The following is a 14,579-nucleotide window of genomic DNA, read 5'->3' as shown; positions in this document are numbered from 1 at the left end:
TAAAAGGTTGTTCTTTAAGGACTGTTGAACCAAGTTATATTTTTTTTAAAAGTCACATTCTAGGTATTCAAGGCCTCATTTAAAATTTGGGTACAACTTAAGCACAATTTGAGTATAGGGTTGTACAATTATTATAATCCTTCGAGCAATCATCAATTTTCCCATCTGTTTTTTTACGATAAGAGCTGTCTCATCTAGGAGCAAGCAGGGGTGGCTAGCTCAGGGGATTTAATTAATTGGGACCAAATATATTTGTACGAAGAATTGCAATAGAATTTTGGTTTGGGTAAACAGAGTTTTTTTAAGTATCTTCCAATCTGGCATTTTGTGTTAAACATAGACATTGACAAGTTGTCATTAGAGCAGGTTCCACTGGGGGGCTTGCTGGGTTGCACAGGGAGAGGTAAGGTCAGGCTTTTTTATGCATTTGTAATCAATTTAATACCATATAATTGAGATGAGCAAACAGAAAAGTGGGCCAGGAGATTTGAGTTCAAAGGTATGCATTTTCAGAAGTCATTGGCTGTGGGCCAGGAGATATTATTATCAGCAGGATTGAAGAGCCAACTTCATAAAACATTATTTAATCTTTATTATAAACCAGCTAAGATTTACGGTTGGGGGGAAAAGGCCTGACATTAGTTGTACCTGATGTGAAGACAATGAAGTAGATTTAGCACATATGTTCTGCAACTGTGCAAAGTTAGAGGCTCTTAAGGATGAAATTTGCAGGTATTTGAGGTCTACCCTTAGCATGCCGGTCTCCATTACTCCTCGACTGATGTTGTTTGGAATTGATGAGCGATTCATTATGGACAGGGGAAATTATATTTTATTTTTGGGGTCATGGCAAAGGCTTATATATGTATTGCTATGGATTGGCTCAACCCGGTTAGCCAAACTGCTGTCTATGTATCACTTGGAAAGTAACCTATATCAATATAAGGGCCGTAAGGTGAGAAAGCTGGGAACCCTGACCTGGGTACCAGTGGTCGACTGGATAGATAGAATGGACTGATATGGTGTACCTCGTTAGTCTCAAGAAGTACCATAATGAGATAATCAAAAGTACAGTTATTTGGGCAAGCAATAATGTGATTACGCAGCAATCCATCAATTAAGGAATTCGTTTTTGGGGTATTTGAGTGATTTTTAATTATTTGGTATGTAATATGTATGAATATGTATTTAGGTATTGTAAGCATTACCCCTGTATACATTCATTATCTTTTTGAATTGATGCTTCTTTTAAATAAAAAAATTAAACAAATTAAAAGATTACACAATGGAAAGGTCTGTCGTTTTTGCAATATATGGATGAAATATCAGATAAGAGATATCGAGCTGCGGAAATATCAGAAAAATTGTGATACAAAAATATCGTGATGAGGAATATAATTGTCAAGAATATCAATTTTTCAGGTAAGTAATATTGTTTTCAATATTATCGTTTGTTAATATAGTTTTCAATAATATAGATGTAAAAATATTTTTTTGAATTATCTTGATGTGTGTTAGTTCATATATTAACTTTATGAGTTATTATTGTTTGTATAATTGTTTTTATGTTCAAATATAGTTTTTGATTTTAAGTCATTTATACGTTTTTTATGTAATTGCTAATAGTAATTTATATAGTTGTAGCGGGTTTGCTAGGTTTGTAAGGTTATAGTGTGGTAAATAATTTAATTACCGGGACTTAATTTGATACAGAACATAATAAAAATAGCTCAATAAATAAGAGGCAGAATCCGTGGTATTAGAGGTTAGGAACGGGCTTTATTCCAATGGACGATTTCGAAATCGTGGACTCCAGGTTCCATCACCACGGAGGCTCAGGAAGTGAAGTACATACATTATTGATAATTAATTACTTTTATACAATAGGCATTACAGTGAAGCAAATGCGAGAGGCGTAACAATTGATAAGGAAGATAACATTATTCATGCGTAATGAAAATGGGCGTGATTGGGCGTAACAAAGGAACGTCATCAGGCATGATGTCATAATGGGGTGGTTCCATGAAAGAATTTCGCAATGTCAGCAGAAATACTTGGCAGAAATGCGCGCACAGCAGCATGACGTGTGATTGACGTGCAGCTAGGGGGTGAAGGGGACTTGACATTTAGCTCTACATGTGGCGACAGATGTCTGGAGGGTCAAGTCAACCTAATCCCAAATCATATCTAACATCCTATGTTTAAAGAACTATGTTATCCAAAAGAGAGGTCCTTTAGAGTAGAATCTTATTCTATACTGACTATACTGACTGTTAGTGCGTGTACAAGCGTCTAAGTGTCTACACTAGATGCGAGGGCAGAAGTCTTCCATGGTAATAGGGCTATGAATTACTTGTATAAAGACAGAGAAGCCGGGCCTCTGCTCGGTAGCTGGCAGAATGTTTACTTAAACTACTAGACAGGAATGCATTGGGCAGGGAACGGAGCAGATAATTTCGAAGGTGAAATACAGTTCTTGGCAGGCAGCAAGCTGATGTCAGGCACTGTGAGCCGCGCAGAGGATGAGACAAAGTTCATGGTCACAGATGCGAGTTCAGACTGGAGCGTTCAGAGACAGAAAGCAGAAAAGCTTGATGACAGAATCAGGGCCTACTTGCCTGGACTGTAGAATGGCATAAGTGAACCATATAAAGGCGGTGGCCTTTCGTACTTAGGAATGGAATATCCGGCCCATTCATGGCAGGTCTGAAAGAAGACATGTTAACGGTGGACGCACATGTATTTGCGTCTTCATAACTGGAACTGGAGGGAACATACATGTACTTGTAACATGCGAATAGAACCGTTGGGGTCCAAGATAGGGGACATAACTGACCAGAAAAATCCATATTTCCACATTCCCTCCTTGTCCCCTACTTGCCCGTCAAGAGATATCAATCTTCATCAATCCATTGATCTGTTCATATAGCATCATTTGTTCTTCTTTCTTCTTCCGGGATCTTGAACGAAAATTTTGATGTGGAATACACGATGTGGCACACAGACCACAAATCGCTGGTCCACATTGTAAGCATAAGCAGCAACTGAATAGTATGAGAAGGCCAATACCTAGGAAGGATAGAACTCTCCATCCCCAGGCTGATAACACGCTCCAAAACCACCCGGACCAAGTCCAAGTGCCTGGATTCTGGTGTATCTGGCTCACAATCTTATGAAGGCGGGTTATAGCTTTATATACAGATGGCGAATTTTCTGGTATGAATACGCAACAACTTGATCCGATGACCCTACAAGCTCCGCCCCTATCGGCCAGGATGACGTCAAGGACAAGACGATTTTGAAGCACAACAATCCGCATAGCAGACTGTTCTTCTGTTAAATTGCCTAAGGCGGAAATAGTTTCGTTCACTACTGCTTCAAGGGTTCTAGTTAATCTACGTATCAGCTTACTATTAGTAACGGTACCTATATAGGGAAAGAGACCTTTATTGAAATCTGTGTATTTTTCCCATGCTGTTTCAGTGTAATCGACTATTGGGAGATCTCTCCTTTCTCTATTGTGTACTAAATGAGTATTTCTGTGATAATCAGGAGGAGCTAGAAAAACAGGTGGCAAAAGGAATCCAATGTAGCAGGTACCATCCCAGTCTAGAGGCAAACGTACATATGCCGTCTGACCACATATAAAATAGGAATGGCGGGAAGCTCTAAATGTCGACTTGCCTTGATCACTGAATTCTATTATAATGGTGCATCTACTATGGCCCATATGTATGGAACCATTCTTTCTTACACATAATTCACCTTTTACTGGAAATACTGACATGGCGGGTAAACTTGGATTAGCTTCGGATTCGACATTCAAGATCAGGAGATTAAGCGTAAAATTACCTAATCCATATACTTCATTTTCTAGATCAGTTCCTGTTCTTTTGGGAAGTCCCTCCTTGTTGGGGTGGCAGACTTTAAGTAAAACTAAGTTCAGATTTCCCCATACCCAGTTGTCTTGATAAACTGCAGAATTTGAATCTAAGGAATTAATTAAGCTGAACCATGCTCCACAGGAGCCGTTGTGTGTGAACGGGTATGGAAAAAGAGGTAGAATTCCTTTATAGTTCTGATAGGGAGGGAGTCGGCCACATATCCAACAATTTGTAGCATTGCTAACCTGATGGGAATGATGTAACATACTAATAAAAGTGTTATTGCGCAGCGCAAATCTGTATGACAATTCATGCGGAGGTAATTCACTAAAAGAATGTTCAGCAGTAACATTATAAACATGTCTAGAAATAGGATAATATATGTGCAACAATATACTTGCAGTAATTATTAAAAGACTTAGGAAAAACAAAATCAATAACGTCACTGTGCAATGACTACGCAGTGATTTACAGTATGTATGTCGTTTCAACATTTTTCGGGTTCTTTCTCTATTTAGATCTAAGGGATACATGTCAGAGACAAATTCAACCGCTTCACCTTGGAGAGGACTTAAACAATCAAATTGCCCGACTGATTAGATCTAAGTTTTAGTTTATATTGTTCGTGACTGCTTGAGTCAACCAAAGGAAGTTTTGAGTCAATGGGTGAAGACACGCAAGGTGTGGTTTTCACATCCGATGGTAGTCCATAAAATTTCTTGATATGACTTGAATGTACCCAGCCTTTCCTGCCTTCGATCTTCACGGCTGTCCTTGTGGTGAGCAAGACCAATTGCGGCGACCTCCACCTAGGATCCAGCTGAGTCTTTCGATCAAAGTTCCTCACTAAAACGAGATCCCCCGGAATTACGTCGTGGGGTTTCACCTCAGTGTTGTCAGGAAAAGCTGCAGCTACCTGTGAACGACAAGATTGTAGTGCAGACATCAAGGAAGCCAAATAATCTGTCAGCATATTACAGTCAATATCAGTTATTTTACGTGGTATAGGCGTCCCCCACATATTTGGTGGTCTGCCAAAGATCACCTCATACGGGGATAGCCCTGTTCGAGAGTGTGCTACCATTCTCATGTAAAAGAGTGCAACTGGTAATGCTACTACCCAGTCGACACCTTTTTCCCTGCATATTTTGGACAATCTAATTTTCAGGGTCTGATTATGTCTTTCCACGAGACCTGCTGCCTCGGGGTGTCGGACACAGTGGAATTTCCACTGATAACCTAACAAAAGTGAAACGTGTTTCATTAGTTCGGATGAGAACGGCTGGCCGTTATCTGAGTAGACAGCACGTGGTAAACCGTATCGTGGGAAGAATTCTCGAACTAACTGTTTGGCAGTAGTCGGGGCAGTGTAATCTGAAACCGGGTATGCCTCTGTCCAACGGGAAAGAGCACAGACAACTACGAGGACATATTTGAATCCTCGACATCGTTCCATCTGGATATAATCCATCTGGAGAATTTCAAAAGGGTGATCAGGAGGCTGAAATCCACCCTGCTCTACGGGAATGCTTTTTCCTGGGTTGAACTGACAACAGATCATACAGGTACGAACTTTTTGTTTGGCTGCTGCTCGTAAATGTTTGTTGAACCAAATGTGTTGAATGCTGTCTAGCATAGCTTTTTCTCCTAGATGTGCTGGACTATGGATAGTGTTAATAATGACTTGGACCATTGAATCAGGAAGGAACCACACAGATTTTTCCTTCGTCATCCATCCTTGATCCGTTTGGATCCCTCCTAATTCAGTCCATTTCCTTATTTCGTCTGGAGTAGCATGTGTCTGTATGTCCATTACATCAAGAGCGGGATCCTTAACCATCATGCAATGTGTTGGTGTCTGGACTATTGTCTTTGTCATGTCGGATGTTTGAGTTTGAGCAGTCTGTTTAGCTGTTCTGTCAGCTAGATCATTGCCTTGAGAAATGATATCAGTAACTTTCGTATGAGCTTTGCATTTCATAATCGATATTGCAGTGGGTAAATGTATTGCATCTAATAAGGCATGAATAAGGGGTCCGTGCTGAATGTGGGCACCGTGAGAAGTTAAATAACCTCTCTCTCGCCACAGCACGCCGAAGTCATGTACAACTCCGAATGCATAACGTGAATCAGTGTATATGTTGACTCTTTTATTTGTGGCTTGAATACAGGCTTGTGTCAGAGCGATGAGCTCTGCTGCTTGAGCGGACAAGGTATTTATACGCTTTGTTTCAATAATTTCAGTGTCTGTTGTGACTGCATAAGCGGCCACTAACTCTCCTGTACCTGTTCTCATACATGAACCATCTACATACAACGTCAGGTCTGGATCTGACAATGGGACATCTGTCAAGTCTTGTCTGGGTTTCGTCGTTATTGTAATAACTTCAATACAATCATGAGCTAGTGGGTCTGTTCCGTTTACAGGTAAAAGTGTGGCAGGATTCAATGTGTTACAACGTCTGATTTCTATATGTGGCTGAAACAATGTTAATTCGTAACCTGTAAGTCGCGCTATAGTCAAGTGTTGTGTTTGCGTTCGATTCACAAGAACCTCTACTGCATGTGGTACTTGGACTGTCAATAGATGTCCTAACACTATGGCATCGCTTTGTCTGATTGCTAAAGCTGTCGCTGCCACTGATTTCAGGCACGCAGGCAGAGCCTGAGCTACGGGATCTAATGTACTAGAAAAATAAGCACACGGTTTGTGTGATCCTGCTTGTTCCTGTGTGAGTACTGACAAGGCAGTACCTTCTCGTTCTGTAACAAAGAGTGTAAAATGTTTTCTGTAACATGGTGTTGCTAAAACAGGTGCTTGGCATAGAGCTTTCTTTAAGCTTTCAAAAGCTAGTGTGTGTTCCTGGGTCCAAGGGAGGACAGTCGATGTGGCTGCCTCCTGTGTTGTTAATTGAATGAGTGGTTTTGCTAGAAATACATACTGAGGGATCCACTGCCTACAATATGAAGTGAGGCCTATGAAAGCCCGCACCTCCTTTTGTGTCTTGGGTGTTGGCATATTTGCAATTAGCTGGATGCGATCTGGTGTAAGCTGCCTTCCCTCCTTGGACAGCGAGTGACCAAGGTAAATAACTCGCTGGACACAGAATTGCAGCTTAGAAGGGGACACCTTGTGTCCCTTTGCGGCTAGAACTTGTAAAACCGTCAGTGATGCTTTTTCACATTCAGGTTCGCTTCGGGCGGTGATCAGCAGATCATCGACATATTGAAGCAGAGCAGTGTTGACTGGCATGTGTATACTGTCAAGTTCTCGTTTCAGTGCTTGGCTATAGATGCTGGGGCTTTCTGTAAATCCTTGAGGTGCGCGTGTGAATTTAAAGCTACGTCCATTTAAACTAAATCCGAACAAGTATTGGCTTTCTGGATCTATTGGGACGCTGAAAAAGGCATTCTTGAGATCAATTACAGTAAAGAATGTTGCTTCGGAATCAATAGCTGTCAGTAATGAAGAGATGTCTGGAACTACGGGGTATTGTGGTACAATACATTTATTTAATTCGCGCAGGTCAATAACCAATCGATACACTGGGGGAGCCTTTGGATCAGTTCTTTTAAGAATCGGAATTATCGGTGAATTACATATATTGGAGTCGGTCTCCACAACCACTCCTTGGCCAATAAGCTCGTCAATGATTTGCAGTAAAGCCATTACAGCATCTGGGGGTAACTTATATTGTCGCATTCGTGGTAGTACCACTCCTGCCTTTAGTGTGACTCGATATGGTGTAATGTTCATGCAACCAACATCTGTAGGGCCTTGTGCCCATAAATGTGTGGGTAAAGTCTGCAGTCGGGAATCCATATCTCGAGACACATAGTGACCTTTGAAATCACGTAAAAACAATCTTACTCCTTCCGGAGAACAACATATTATAGCTCCTAGAGCTTTCAGTGTTTTTATACCTAACAAGTTTTCTGGACATGATTTAGTAAGCAATAAATCTGTAGTTCTGGTCAAGGGTCCTATCGTAAGTGGAAGAGGCTGTGATACTTCATTAACAATAGGTTTTCCTGAAAAACCAAGGGAAATATTCTGTGAGCCTGAGAGGGGTGCCCCTGGAACTTCACTACGTTTTATAGTTGTTCGACTTGCCCCTGTATCAAGTAAAAATGTTCTATCTTGGCCTAATAATTCACTATGTACATAAGGTCCTTCTTGGTCTACAGGGACCTCGATAAGGGGTAAGTCAACTTCCCTCTCTAGGCTGGTTCATGCGTATCTTTGATAATCAGGATAGTCATACTGTGCGGTCTGGTACAGCTGTCGTGTCGTGGTTTGTGTGGCAGCAGCCGGCAGCGCTGGTGCGGCTGGCACAAACTGTATAGACTGTTGTGGAGCTGGCATGGCTTGTGCATGCTGCGGTGCTCCTTGTTCATTCTGATCCTGTCTAGGTGGCCGTGGTCTTTCTTTTGTAATACCTATGGCGATATTACGCTTCAGGACTGGGCAGTCGTGTATGTAATGACCTGGTTGTTTACAATAGTTGCATGTCCCTTTTACAGGTCCTGCTGAATCACCGGACTGTGTCGTACCCTTTTTATGACCTTCAGCTGGAACTGTCTGGGAGACTAGCATTTTCATTTTTGTGTCTTTCATGCGTCTTTGTTCATGTTCTTGTTCTTCTCTAATTCTATTGTAATGATACTGTAACATTTGTAACATTTGTGATGGCGTATTACCTTGCCAGGTACTCTCGAATTTTAATACTCTATTCTTCACTTGGGGCAAGGAATTTTCAACTAATTTTGTCACAAACAGATGTGGGTATGACTCGCTACTTGCTTTTATACCACTATTTATACCAAAACATTTTTCGAATCGGGCATAGAAATCACTAGTATCTTCATCTTGCTTTTGTTTACAGGCTGAGATTGCACCCCAGTCTTCCTTTTTCGTGGTTAATAAACGCGGCAGTACCTGTACTAGTAAACCTGGTAGTGCTTTAGTTTTGTCCCCAAGCCCCGAACCTGGACCTCGGGCCTTTTCTTCATTTTCTAATGCTGTCCAATCTATCTTTTGGTCTCCTACCTCCCACTCTTTTTCCTTGAGTTTTTCATAAATGCCAGCAGGCATTAATACCTTTAATATTGTCATAATGTCGGGATAGGTATACTCTCCCATGAGTAACATGTCTTTAATTTCGCGGTGGAAACCCGCTGGGTCTTTGTCATGACTGGGTACCACTTTCTTCATTTCTAACAATTCTATTTTCGATATGGGCGTATATACGTATACACGTTTAAACTCATTGTCCTCGCCCTTTATTGGGTGCACTTCTCGTAAGGGATTCTGTCTGTCCATGTAATACATTGGTCTTTCCTTGATGGGCAGTGAAACATGTTCTGGACATACAAAAAGAATGTACTGTTTTCTGGATTCTAGTATTTCCTTAATTAACTTAGTACCTGAACCTTTCCATCTATTCGTGAGTAATTCAGTCAATATATCAGGTAAGGGACCAGGATCTGAATGTTGGCTTTTGTATAGTATAAGAAGTTGTTGAATCATATAAATCCCAGCTAAACGCTGTTCATCTGGGGTGAGATTCAAAAATGTGTGTGCTACTGTATCATCACCATATTTTCCGTGACTGTCAACCCAATGAACGGCTGACCTGGCTAATTCTTGTTCATCCATAGAATCGAGTAAATGATAACCCCTTCGTTCTCGCAGTAATTTGTCAGCGGCTTGGAACGAATGCTCGGGGGACCTCATATTTATTATAGGTGTTTGGAAATTCCTGTTATTATCTGGACATATCGGACGTATCGGGTCAGTAAAACATCTAGTACTATTACAAGATCTTCCTCTACCTACATAGGCTATCGTTTCTGACTGTCCTGTGGACGGTCCTGATCCTTCTTCCTCCTCGTTTTGTTCAAACTGGTCTATCGCTAATCTTTCTTCGTGTAGGCGTTCTATTTCTTTTCGGATCTTTCTGCACATGGCTATTATACATTTTTGCCTATCATGTCTCCCTTCTGATATATTCTGGCTCCATCTGGTAAGAGTTTGCATTATTTCCGGGTCTACCCCCGGTCGGTCTTGATTTCTGATTACGCAATTTATGAGGAAACGTAACAGTTCCCCCTGTATCTCCACTTTCTGGTATTCCATAGCTCTGTTAATACATTCAGAATCTCGCCCTGTTTGGACATAATGATATATATTATCTAGATGCACAGTCATTCCTGGTAACTTCCCTAAATACACCGCGGCTCGTCTGATACGTAATGATGCCATGATCATTTCGTCCTCTTTGCCGGGCACAGGGTCATATCTACAATCTACCAGAAGTTCCTTAAGCGTGCGGGCATTTATGAGTTTGGGGGTACGTGGATGTGCTGACTCTTGAAAGGTAAGTTTATTTATTCTGGGTGGCGTAGAAAAAATGTTGGTAGCACCTCCAGTAGCCCCGTCTGGAGTATCGGGCGTGAAAGGATTCGTAGAACGCGATACAGCAACTATAGGTGTGGACACAGCTATAGAAGTAGCTGTAGGAACAGATGTGGAAACGGACGTGCTTGCCGGATTTTGTGTCAGGTTTTGTTGTTGTAGAGATACAGATACAGGATCTTGGCGTTGAACCTCCCCGGCCGACGGTCTATGTGGGGCGGGGTTAGCATACTCGGGAGCTGCGTCATCTAAATATGAGGAAAGAAAAACATCTTCTGCGGTTCTAGGATGCCCCTTAGGATGTACTTTTATTGGAAATAATGGGGGTGGCAAGTCTTTTGGTATCCCCGGAGTAGCCTTAGGTAATCCCTCGGCCAGAAGGGGATACATACCCTTCATAAGGGCATTTCTTTGTCTGTCTACTTGTTCTGATTTCACTCGTGTACCTTCTTCAATTAATAGATTTTCTCGGACTTTATTTGAATTCTCTTTACTCTTCTCTTCCTGTCTACGTGCTTTTTCTGTTCGTCTATACGATTCTTTACGCCATAATTCAATGGCGTCTTTCTGTGACTGTCTGGCTTTCCTTTTCCATAATTCTTCCTCTACTTTCACGATGCAATCTGCATCCCAGGTCCCAGCTGCGGGCCACCTCTGACTTTCTGGTAATTCCTTAGTGTAGTCTACCCATAGGTCAAGAAATAATATAGCGTCTAAGCCGTGTTTATGATACATGAAATACCCTGGAGTGTCCCTAGGAGGGATGGGAACAGCTTCTTCGAGTACCCCTTTTCTAGTTGTGATCTGTCTTAGTTTCGAAAAGAGCGGCATATTGAGAACTGGTCTGATACTTGGTCTTGAACAAACTTAATACAATAAACCACGATAATGAACAGTCATTCACACCACAATATGCAGGACGTATTAATACATTTAACATTTAACATTTTTAAATGAGCAACAATGAAGATGACGATCTAAGAAAACTTAATCACAAAACATAATTCTCGACATTAACGGAATTTTCTGAATTTATATACTTGATATACTAGATATACTGCTAAACAGTACAGATACACTGCTAAAACAGTGCAGACCGGATTTGTGTACCCAAACCCGTCTGGATCGGCACAACTTATGTGCACGCCAGAACGCCTCCCCAGTAATGGTACTCACCGGGTAGCTCGGAACGGAAGGCCTCGGAACGGAACTGAACTGAACTGGACCGGACTGGACTCGACTTGAAAACTTCGGACACTTCAGGACATCGGAAACCTGGTGGGCCTCTGTATACCTCGGATCTTGCTCTCTCAGCTAGGCTCTGGTCGGGATACTTCGCACTTCTCACCGCCTCGTCTGGGTGTTGATCGCAGCCTCAGTCGCCCCCGCTTGACCGGAGGGAGATACAGGAAATCCTGCTGGTACGCGTTGTTGTCCGTCCAGCTGTGGCAGGAGACCGGGCCTGCAACGCACCGCCGGCGCGTGAGATGAGAAAGTGTCCCTATTCGGGCGCCATTCATGTGGTAAATAATTTAATTACCGGGACTTAATTTGATACAGAACATAATAAAAATAGCTCAATAAATAAGAGGCAGAATCCGTGGTATTAGAGGTTAGGAACGGGCTTTATTCCAATGGACGATTTCGAAATCGTGGACTCCAGGTTCCATCACCACGGAGGCTCAGGAAGTGAAGTACATACATTATTGATAATTAATTACTTTTATACAATAGGCATTACAGTGAAGCAAATGCGAGAGGCGTAACAATTGATAAGGAAGATAACATTATTCATGCGTAATGAAAATGGGCGTGATTGGGCGTAACAAAGGAACGTCATCAGGCATGATGTCATAATGGGGTGGTTCCATGAAAGAATTTCGCAATGTCAGCAGAAATACTTGGCAGAAATGCGCGCACAGCAGCATGACGTGTGATTGACGTGCAGCTAGGGGGTGAAGGGGACTTGACATTTAGCTCTACATGTGGCGACAGATGTCTGGAGGGTCAAGTCAACCTAATCCCAAATCATATCTAACATCCTATGTTTAAAGAACTATGTTATCCAAAAGAGAGGTCCTTTAGAGTAGAATCTTATTCTATACTGACTATACTGACTGTTAGTGCGTGTACAAGCGTCTAAGTGTCTACACTAGATGCGAGGGCAGAAGTCTTCCATGGTAATAGGGCTATGAATTACTTGTATAAAGACAGAGAAGCCGGGCCTCTGCTCGGTAGCTGGCAGAATGTTTACTTAAACTACTAGACAGGAATGCATTGGGCAGGGAACGGAGCAGATAATTTCGAAGGTGAAATACAGTTCTTGGCAGGCAGCAAGCTGATGTCAGGCACTGTGAGCCGCGCAGAGGATGAGACAAAGTTCATGGTCACAGATGCGAGTTCAGACTGGAGCTTTCAGAGGCAGAAAGCAGAAAAGCTTGATGACAGAATCAGGGCCTACTTGCCTGGACTGTAGAATGGCATAAGTGAACCATATAAAGGCGGTGGCCTTTCGTACTTAGGAATGGAATATCCGGCCCATTCATGGCAGGTCTGAAAGAAGACATGTTAACGGTGGACGCACATGTATTTGCGTCTTCATAACTGGAACTGGAGGGAACATACATGTACTTGTAACATGCGAATAGAACCGTTGGGGTCCAAGATAGGGGACATAACTGACCAGAAAAATCCATATTTCCACAATAGGGTGGGAAGTTAATTATTTATAATTAATTTATAATTAATTTATGATTAACTATTTAATTATTAAATATGAAAATTGTGCAATAACTTATTTTTTTTAAGTTCTATACTATGTGCGGCCTGTTGAGCTTACAGAGGTACAGGGTGGGAAGTTAGTTAATTAATAATTAATTAACAATTAATTTTCAATTTTTTATTAAATATTTAATTCATTAATAAATGTAGGAAAGTGGTCTGTTATGTGGTATGGCAGGGGGTCCTTACCATGTAATATTATCACAATACCCCAAAGACGGTCCTTGGATTCACACTAATAAATCCTAAGCTCAGTTCTGGCAGAGTAGCAAAGAGCAGTCAAGCTTTACTAGAAAAACATGTGTTATGCATTTCAAAGTACTAACATGGACAATAAGTAAATGACATGACTTGAGAGAAATCCAACACCACTTTATAAAAAAAGAGTGTATTTATATCGTAATTTAAACAGCAAAATGAACAGTTTGTCATACATATAACCGGAGTTATAGAGGTCCTGCCAAGCATATTAGGAGATTTCTCTCCGCCAGGGTTTTCATGGCAGTTCCTCCCCCATAAAAACCCTGGTGGAGAAGGAAACAAAGGGGGCCCTACAGGGACCCTTGGTGCCTCACACCCTGTGGATGCACATAAGGGGACACAACATGTGCCTCCGTGTGCATGCACACCAGTTACTGCACGGCATGGACTTTCAGTCCATGACGTGCAGGAACTGTGTTTGGTGTTCCCATTAAGATGCTCATTTTCTGAGGCACTGCCGTGGGAATGCCAAAAACCAGCCCACCAGACAGGAGGAAACTCCAAATCTGGTGGGTGTTCTGACCACAGCTTTGGCGATGCGGCTGTGGGGCGGGGCAGACCCGGTGCCGCACCACCAAAGTCATAACTGGGACCCTAGTGGTTTCCCATGGGGAACACCACTATAGGCATGTATACGCTTGTACTTACATGTCCACACCTTAAATATAATACACCCTGTCGCCTGCATTGAGAAGGCCTTCCTCAGGGTGCCTTCCATACATTAAAGGCAGTATATGTGACTGTGCAACATATAGTGAGGGCACAGTCAAGTTTGAGCAGCTTGCACTGTTCCTGCAGTCTGCAAAGGCAGGTTTGCTGTTAGTAAGTTGCATGGGTCAGCCAGGGTGGCACAAACTCGTTCTGCAGCCCTGAGGACCCCTTTATCACCAGTGCCCTGTGTATCCCTGGTACCATATACTAGGGACTTATAACAGGATAATGCCAGTGGTGTAACAAAACTTGAGAGGGCACCCTGCAAAGTATATACATGGATCCCCAGACTACCCACCCAGTCCAGAGCTCTCAGGCCATTGACCTGCCAGTACCGGACGGCCTCCTTGAGCTCTGGTGCCCCTCTGCGCTGCAGGGTCTGCAGGGACTTTTGTTACAGTGCTGGATAAAGCTTTTACCAATTTGGGATTATCAAGGTAAACATAACACTTTTAGGAGAGAGCACTGACAGGGAGCAGAGCCATAACCATCAGCATTTGGAGCAAAAAGTGTTGTGGGGGGTG

The sequence above is a fragment of the Triturus cristatus genome, chromosome 7 (genome assembly GCF_964204655.1).
Source record: "Triturus cristatus chromosome 7, aTriCri1.1, whole genome shotgun sequence".
NCBI lineage: Eukaryota > Metazoa > Chordata > Amphibia > Caudata > Salamandridae > Triturus > Triturus cristatus.
This window is presented reverse-complemented; position numbering follows the sequence as displayed.